Raw genomic sequence first — 7,852 nt, 5'->3', positions numbered from 1 at the left:
TGCTGTTCCATCTTTAACGTATACGTCAAAAACGCTCGGCTGTGGTTGATAATCGCGCTCTTGCTGAAGTGCAGACTGAGTTCTTCCTGGCTCATTCTCATATTCGGCGGGACGTTGTGCAAGTCAGGTGTTGTCTTTTGCATTCACGTCACGCTAAACGCCGCAGATCAAGCAGACTTTGTCGTGACTGGAACGGCTGGAATACGTCGGAGCATAGCGGCATAGCCTCCTACTATTTGAGACGAGCGCGAACGGTGTCCCCCCGCCCCCGCGCGCGCGCGGCGGCGGAGCGAACTGCGTAGTGTGGATCGTGTGGATGCAACGCTGTTCGCCAGCTTGCCAACGCACGTTTAGTTGAGTTTCATAATGGTGTTCAGCGGAGGGATAGCCCCATGAATGTTGCCTGTCCTGAAGCGTGGCTAGACAGAGTCAAATGAACGTTAAATTCGTAATGAGTATGTTCCTGTTTAAATTTATGCGCGCTAGGAAGGTGCGCGTGTGATGAAGTGCTGTTACGGACGGACTTCGCCTTCCAGTTTCCCTATCGATGCCCACACCAGCTTACAGATGCGGATATTTTTGTGTAAAAGCAGCCTACTTATCGGTCTTGAGCGCCGTGTCACAATTATTTGTTTGTCGTGCTTGGTTACCGTCAGTGTATTATGTTTGATTACAATTATTTGGTGTAGTGCAGAATTACTCAGACCAATCCGGTTGCTCATGGGCACCGTAAAGTTTGAACTGAATTGGGGCGTCCTGCGAGGGTGTAAGTGCCGCCAAGAGAGTCGAATATATGCCCAGGAGTATGCGAAAGTGTGCGAGGTCGATCCCGAACTTAAACGAATGACTTTTGTGAGAGCAAGAATGGGAATACTTTCGCCCGTTGCAAAGGCTACGATGTCGATCCTTCAGTGTGCGCTGGTGGGAAAGGGGGCATAGAGAAGCTAGAGTCACTAAATAAGGAGCCCTATTTAGTGACTCTAAGGGAAGCATGCCAAAGGAACCCGAAGTCCCTGGAATGTCGCCAGTAAGTGGACACTCTAGTCTATGGCAAGTCAAAGAGGCCGAGATACGGCTTTGTACTTTTATAGTAGAGCATAACCTGCCTATCAGCGTCGTGGACCATGTGTCAAACCTTATCAAAGAGACTTGTAAGGACTCTGCTGTTGCAAAACAAATTTCTTGCGGAAGAACAAAAACAACAGCTGTGGTCAAGAATGGGATTGGTGAGCACTCGAAGGAGCTACCAGCTTGTGGAACTGCTCCGTAGCAATAAGTTTTTCATAATAGCACAGTGTGAAACATCTCTGTCTAGTGGCAAGAGTGATGAATTACAATAGAATTCAAGACCACTTCTTTGACCTTATTCCTGTTCAGGAGGCAACTGCCGAAGTCCTATAGCCTATGCAATCATGTCAAGGAATCGTTTACGGCAGCCAAAATACCTTATCGGTTCAACATGATTGGTTATGGTGCGGACGGCCCAGGTGTGTCTGTGTGTGTGTGGGGGGGGGGGGATGATGTGGAAATTACAACTCCCTGGCGTCCAGACTAAGGCAGGTCATCCCGAGCCTCTTCGTCATGAAATGTGCCTGCCATTCCTTCCACCTATGCTCATCCTATATGCATGCTTTGGCGAGAGACGTGTAAAGTTGCTTTCAGTCTAGCCCCAAGAGACAGGGCTTATTGAAAGAAGTTCAAGTACTCATGCGCATAAAAGCACACAAAATGCTGCACTCGTGCCAAACCCGGTGGCTGTCCCTGCTGCGAGCTTCTGGAGCAACTCGAGCCACTGCGGCACTTTTTTACTGAAGCTGTACGCACAGGCCGCCTAGTGGTTGCCGAAAGAATTCAAGCACAGCTGCTCGACACACACCAATCTTTACTTGAAGTTCTTGGAGTTCGTGGTGCTGAGTATCTTCGAAAGTCGTAACCGCCAAATGCGATTAGAAACGCCACAAATCCGTGCTCTGCATACAGCGGGCTCATCCACGTGCTACACTTTCCTAGAGTGTTAGCACGGTCCTTCCGTGTTACGTTAACTCGGGTATACCTGAAAGCGGCACAGTATAGACCTCTACCCGAGAAACATCATCACGACGTTGGTAGACAGATTGGAACCGAAACAAATCTGTACGGGAGGGTTGGATTCCACGAATGGGCACTTGTTTGCTGCGTCATATTGAAAGAAAGGTAGGACCGAAGGTCGCGTTCCCTTTCAGAGACCATCGTAATCCCCTCAAGACCGTGGCTTTCGGGCGCGGGATTGTTCGCCCCTATAGCTTCGAGCGTAGTTCACTATACCAAATTGGTGGCCTGTCGAACACTATGACATCATTTGTTTACAAACAGGGGGAGGTCTATTGGAGCGCGTCGTGTACCCTAGTGCCCTAGGCGCTTCTTGAAGCTCGAAAATATGCACCTCGGAGCCGTAGAAGCCTTCCGTCTCCAATGCCAAGGATTCTTCATTGAAAGCGCAGCGCAAATATTGAAACACTTTTACTTTTGAAGACGTGTGCTGAAGCACATCGACGAGCTGGATCCGAAAACAGTTCTTGATGGACAAGTGACTAACTGGCGTTGCAGCCCTCTGGGGTCCATATACTGCTTCTGTGTGAATTGAAGCACTCCGTCGGTAAGTATACTGCTTGACTAGTTTCGCGCTGTCATCCTTATATGCCTTATTCTACCTTATCGTCTCTTGGGCGTGTTTTTCCGTATGGCCGCTAAGGGCGGTGTGTAGCCGGAGCAGTTGGTCCAACACCTCCTAGGTACCATCAGGCCTGTGCGCTTATGTCACTCCCCGGAGGCCTGCCTGACTTTGTGAGCTGCCTCTAACTTTCTTCTCGTTCGCTCTTTCATCGACGTCATAGCAGCATCCACAGCGGGCCTTCCTGTGTGATGCTGTGTCACGTGGAATCAGGCCTGATGCTATCTATGAGGTGTTGGTTGGTCACGGTCCAACGGTAGGATTGTGACAACTGAGACAAGGAGGACAACCCTGGACAACCACTCCCATCAACTGGTTTTATTTTCTGGTTTACTAGTATCACTGTGTTTTTTTTTTTTTTTGTCTTTTTCTAGTACTTTCTTATTTCCTCTCCGTTATTATCCCAATTGTTGCCATGGCACCGCGATGTTCTGGATGGTATTAATGTTTCATCTATGATGGGTGAGTGTGCTCACAGGATGACAGTTTAATCGTGACGTAAGCAGATAAGCGCGCATCTGCTCTTGAATATAAATATTCGCGTTTACTCGAACGGATAAGTACCTATGGAAGTGTGTTCGTAGGACAACATACTGAAGGTGCCTGAGCAATGGGCGGAAGACAGAAGACGCACTTAGGCACCTTCAATATGGCGTTCATCCACCAGCTTGCCTGCATCTACGCCTGTCGTTCATAGGACAGTACCTTTACCGGAAAGGCTAAATCTGCATTGTGTTTAGTGTGTTACAGCGTAGAAAACACCGCGGCGACTACATTGCACGATCTTATGCTTGTTGCTTGAGCTCATATGCTGGAGGAGGCATGCCAGTGGATGGATTTGGTTGCACTTGTTGAGGATACGCGCTGACAAGGTAGGCTGCAGCCATTGGCTGTCCTTATTGCACAGGTTGCATCACCACGGTGGTGTTGGTCTGAAACGAAGCAATCGAAGAACTGCACATACGAAGAGCGGTTGTGCTGATGATGGCAATGAAAGGCGAGCACATCTTGTCTATCTTATCTTATCTTGTCTAACTTACCACTGTCGTCTACTTTCGGAGGTGCGCACAGAGCTTGCAAAGCCCGATGGAGGTGAGGATCGCTGCTATGCCGACTATAACGATACCAGCTATCGGTCCTGCTCCAAGGACAAGTGCAGGCTGTACTTCCTGTCCTGCAAGCAACAACTATGTGAGGCACACGTTCCACATATAGGACACTACGAATACCAGAAGTTTTATACAATACAAGTGCAGCGTGGAATGATAAGACATTGAAACAAATACAAGAATAAATGGCACTGCATTGCGTCATATTGCGGGGTGTTTACCTTTATTCAGAAGAGCTATGAGAACAGCATATGCTGGTCTTGTAGGTGGGTTATGCGGCCAGGAAAGTAGTTCGCAAGTACAGTAGTACAAAGGGAAATGCGAAGTGACAGAATCGGGGCCAGTCATTATTTAAAGCCACCATATTTAAAAAAAGTCCCGAAACTAGCAATATCAATTGCCAAGCTTTGCATACGAACCGAAACCAAACCAAGCGCGTCTCGAGCGCATGGAGGACAACGCCCATTCCACGCAGGAGGTCGGCGTGCTTTGCAGCCGTGGGGTAGGCACTGATCTGCTCGTCAGATAAACAACTTTGCGACCCAGATAAGCTAAGATAAGAGATATGATAAGGTCGTCACTTTTCCTGTGTGGTTTCGGTTCATTTACATAGAAAAATTTGGCAACGAATTGTACTACGTGTCCGTTTCGGGATTTTTTAACAAATATGGTGTCCTAATGACTGGCTCCAATGCTGCTACTCACGTTCCCCGAAAACCTCTACTGAAGAAGTTAATTAATGAACAAATTTAGGTAATTCGACAGAATGTCTGCCTGGCCGTGTAATCCGAATGCAAAAAACGGCATCTGTGCCGTTCTGATGCTCTTTTTTTTTTTTTTTGAGAAGGTATCGAATAAAGATAAACACCCTGTATTTGTTACTGCAATATGACGACACGCATGTTAGATTCTAAGAGCGATAAAAACATCAATGTAGGGTGCAACGAAGAGAGGCTTTTAGATGTACCAAACACTCCAATTTTTAACTTTATTTAACATTATAGATTCCGCATTTACATTTCATATCTTTACGAGACGGACATGCAGGGCTGTGGAGCTCCAATTGCACATTGTCGCAGACGATAAGACGAAGGATGCGATAAAATACAACATTGGACGACCTCCCCCAGCTGTGGCAAGCAACTCTGACAACGCTTGTCATGCGACACAGCAATTTATTCAGACCCCCCTACCAGTGCCGGATTTACAGTGGTGGGGGCCCCGGGGCACTGTGCTGTGGGGGCTTCCTCGTGTATTCTATGTCTATCCAATGTGTTATTCGGGGTCGATATGCGTGGACGGAGGACAGATTTTTACCAAGTTTCCGTTTCAGGGATGCGTTTTAGGCATGCAAAACAGATTTCCCTTGGACAAGACCTTTACTGGTGGGGGCTCCCTTGTGGTGGGGGCCCCTGGGCAAGTGTCCCGTTTGCCCTCCTCAAAATCCGGCCCTGCCCCCTACACCCCCAAATGTTTGGTGACCTACCAAATAAAATTTCTACCTGTGCAATCCATACAAAGGAGGACCTCGCTATTTCCCCCACCCCATTTTTTGGCAACACGTACCCTGGTGCTTAAATCATTGAAGCCACAGATGTCTGCAATGACTGAGGCAGAATCGTCAGGTATTATGACAACGTGATTCACTTACTTTCCTCTCTTGTGATTTCCTTTGTTTCCTTTCTTGTGATTTCCTTTGTTTCCTTTCTTGTGAGTTCCTTTGTTTCCTCTCTTGTGATTTCCTTTGTTTCCTCTCTTTCCTCTCCGAAATTGTCTTTGACATCGTCTTTGAACTTGACTTCGTACTTGTCCTTGAATGCCACATTAGCCAAGGCTACTGACACCAGGTACAGAAGTGAGAGAGCGCTCAGCGTGTGTGACCTCCGTTCCATGGCTCTTTTATGTCGACCTTGCGCGTCTGGTAAAATTATTTCAAGAAATAATTGGAAAACGTGCAGAACCCTCGTTTACTTTTGTTTAGAGACACAGTTCACGCATTTCGAGAAACCCTGGTGCCTCCAATCGTCGTCATCATCATTATCATCTTGAGGTCCCTCTTGCACGAACGTCGAGGAAATTCCCAGTGGCGTCCATAACAGCTTTGGCAGTTTTGAGGACTGTAGAACGTGGAGGACACTACCGAAGCTACTGAGGACGCCATTGAGGAATCTCCTCAACGTCCGTGCAAGCGGGTCCAGGTCATGGTGGAAAGCGACGAAGCTTGACCCTCAGTCAAAAACAGGGGCGGATCCAGACTCTCGGTTTTGGTGGTGGTGGGGTTTCTTTGTCGAAGCCCGTAGTGGGGGAGGGGAGAGAGGGAAATCGAATGTATAAACTGACGTTTGGGGGACGATATATAGCCCAATCCCCCCCTGGATCCGCCACTGGTCAAAAAGCGAGGATTTGATTCCGCCCGCGGTCTGTAAGAGAAAGAGAGTGAGAGAGAAAGAGAGAGAGAATAAAAAAAAGACTGTCGTTTTTAGGTGAACAAAAGAGTTGTAGCAAAACAGTTGAAATAATCGGGCTGTAGAGCTATTATAAGTAAATAGCGCTGGGTTATATACGCTGCATGCTCTTTCCTGTATCCTCTGGGGCACCATGACCAACTTCTCAGTCTCCACTTTATCACACGCGGTAACAGTGATATTTGTATTCGTGACACACAGGATGTTGCAGCCTCCGTACCCCAAACATCTAACCAGGGATCACCCCCCCCCCCTCCCTTTCAATCCCCTTCAAAACTATTGGGGCAATATGGACTGGAAAGTTGCTGTCCTGTAGGTGCAGAGAACCCCCACACATGCTCGCTACAATGGGACTGGTAATGCACAAGATTAATCCCGGATTCAATCCTAACCATCTCTATATAAGCACTGCACAGAACGTACCTGGACACTCCGCAGTCTTTCTCAAGTGAGTAAGTAATGTCTTACATATATTCGAATATTGACGCACGATCGTTATTGCAATAACGCCGATAAGGCACCGATAGCACATGTCTATGTATGAGCTACTTGGCAGGAGGATTGCGCTATCCGTACCGGTACGCTGTTTTGCAAGAGCACATGTGCCAAGTGGACAGTTTGCACAGTTTCGAAGAGCTCCTATATAGTTATCATTTTCTGCCTGGGTATATTTGCTATGGATGATATTATATTAATTTGATTTTAAAAAGCTGAAACTTTGTTGAACTTCCGTGCTTGTGTTGTGTCGTCCTATTCGTACCCAGCACTGGGGTTATATTCTTTATTTAGCGCACCGTGAAGAGGAGATGTGTTCAGCAAAAAAGAGCAACAGATATGTTGCCCCCTCCGTAATAGACCTCTACCCGAGAAATGTCACCATGACCCTCATAGACTGACTGAAACCGAAAAAAAATCGGAAGGGGACGGCTGGGTTCCACCAATGGGCACTTGTTCGCTGCCTCCTACTGAAAGAAAAGCAGGACCATAGTACCTTTCAGGGACCATAGTAATCCCCTCAAGACGGTGGCTTTGGGCGCGACATTGTTCGCCCCTAGCTTCGAGCGTAGTTCAAGTCTACCAAATTGGTGGCGCTGTCGAACACTATGACGTCATTCGTTTACAAACGGGGACAGGTCTATACTCTTTATGGAGAGCAAAGTCGGTTAGCGTGGGCAGAAAAAGCACGTCGTATGGAGTTGTGTGCATAAAAACGTCCAGCTTTCTAGAAAGCTGTCTTGCAGCACAGTTTCGAAGTTCAGTTGCCATCAAGGTATATAGAGCATTCGGAAGTAGAGGCCGATCCAGGATTTTTCTGAAAAATCCGCCCCTGTTCGAAAACACCACACTGTTTAGCGGAGCGCTGTTTCCACTGTCCCAAACATTTTTAGAAATCTTCAATGAGTTGTCCCGTCACATTCGTTTGAGTCACCCGCCTGATTTATTTTTTTTTATCTTTCAGTTGCATCTTGATTTGCCTACCGACGGGGAGGCAAGGGGGGCCGTGCCCCCCCCCTCCCCTGGAACCCCAAGGTCGCTTGTGAAATTAGTCATAGGTCGTAATGATTATT

The 7,852-nt window shown here is 47.5% G+C and overlaps 1 long non-coding RNA gene across 1 annotated transcript; it reads right to left on the bottom strand.

Moving 5' to 3' along the window:
* Positions 1–3,424: 3,424 nt before the first annotated feature.
* LOC135391161 (uncharacterized) lies at positions 3,425–6,851 on the bottom strand. The gene is made up of 4 exons (XR_010421883.1): positions 6,708–6,851; positions 5,471–5,737; positions 3,751–3,884; positions 3,425–3,642 (listed from the first exon to the last, which is right to left on the bottom strand). It is a non-coding gene; the product is annotated as an uncharacterized LOC135391161 (long non-coding RNA).
* Positions 6,852–7,852: the final 1,001 nt, after the last annotated feature.

The sequence above is a fragment of the Ornithodoros turicata genome, chromosome 4 (genome assembly GCF_037126465.1).
Source record: "Ornithodoros turicata isolate Travis chromosome 4, ASM3712646v1, whole genome shotgun sequence".
NCBI lineage: Eukaryota > Metazoa > Arthropoda > Arachnida > Ixodida > Argasidae > Ornithodoros > Ornithodoros turicata.
This window is presented reverse-complemented; position numbering and strand designations above follow the sequence as displayed.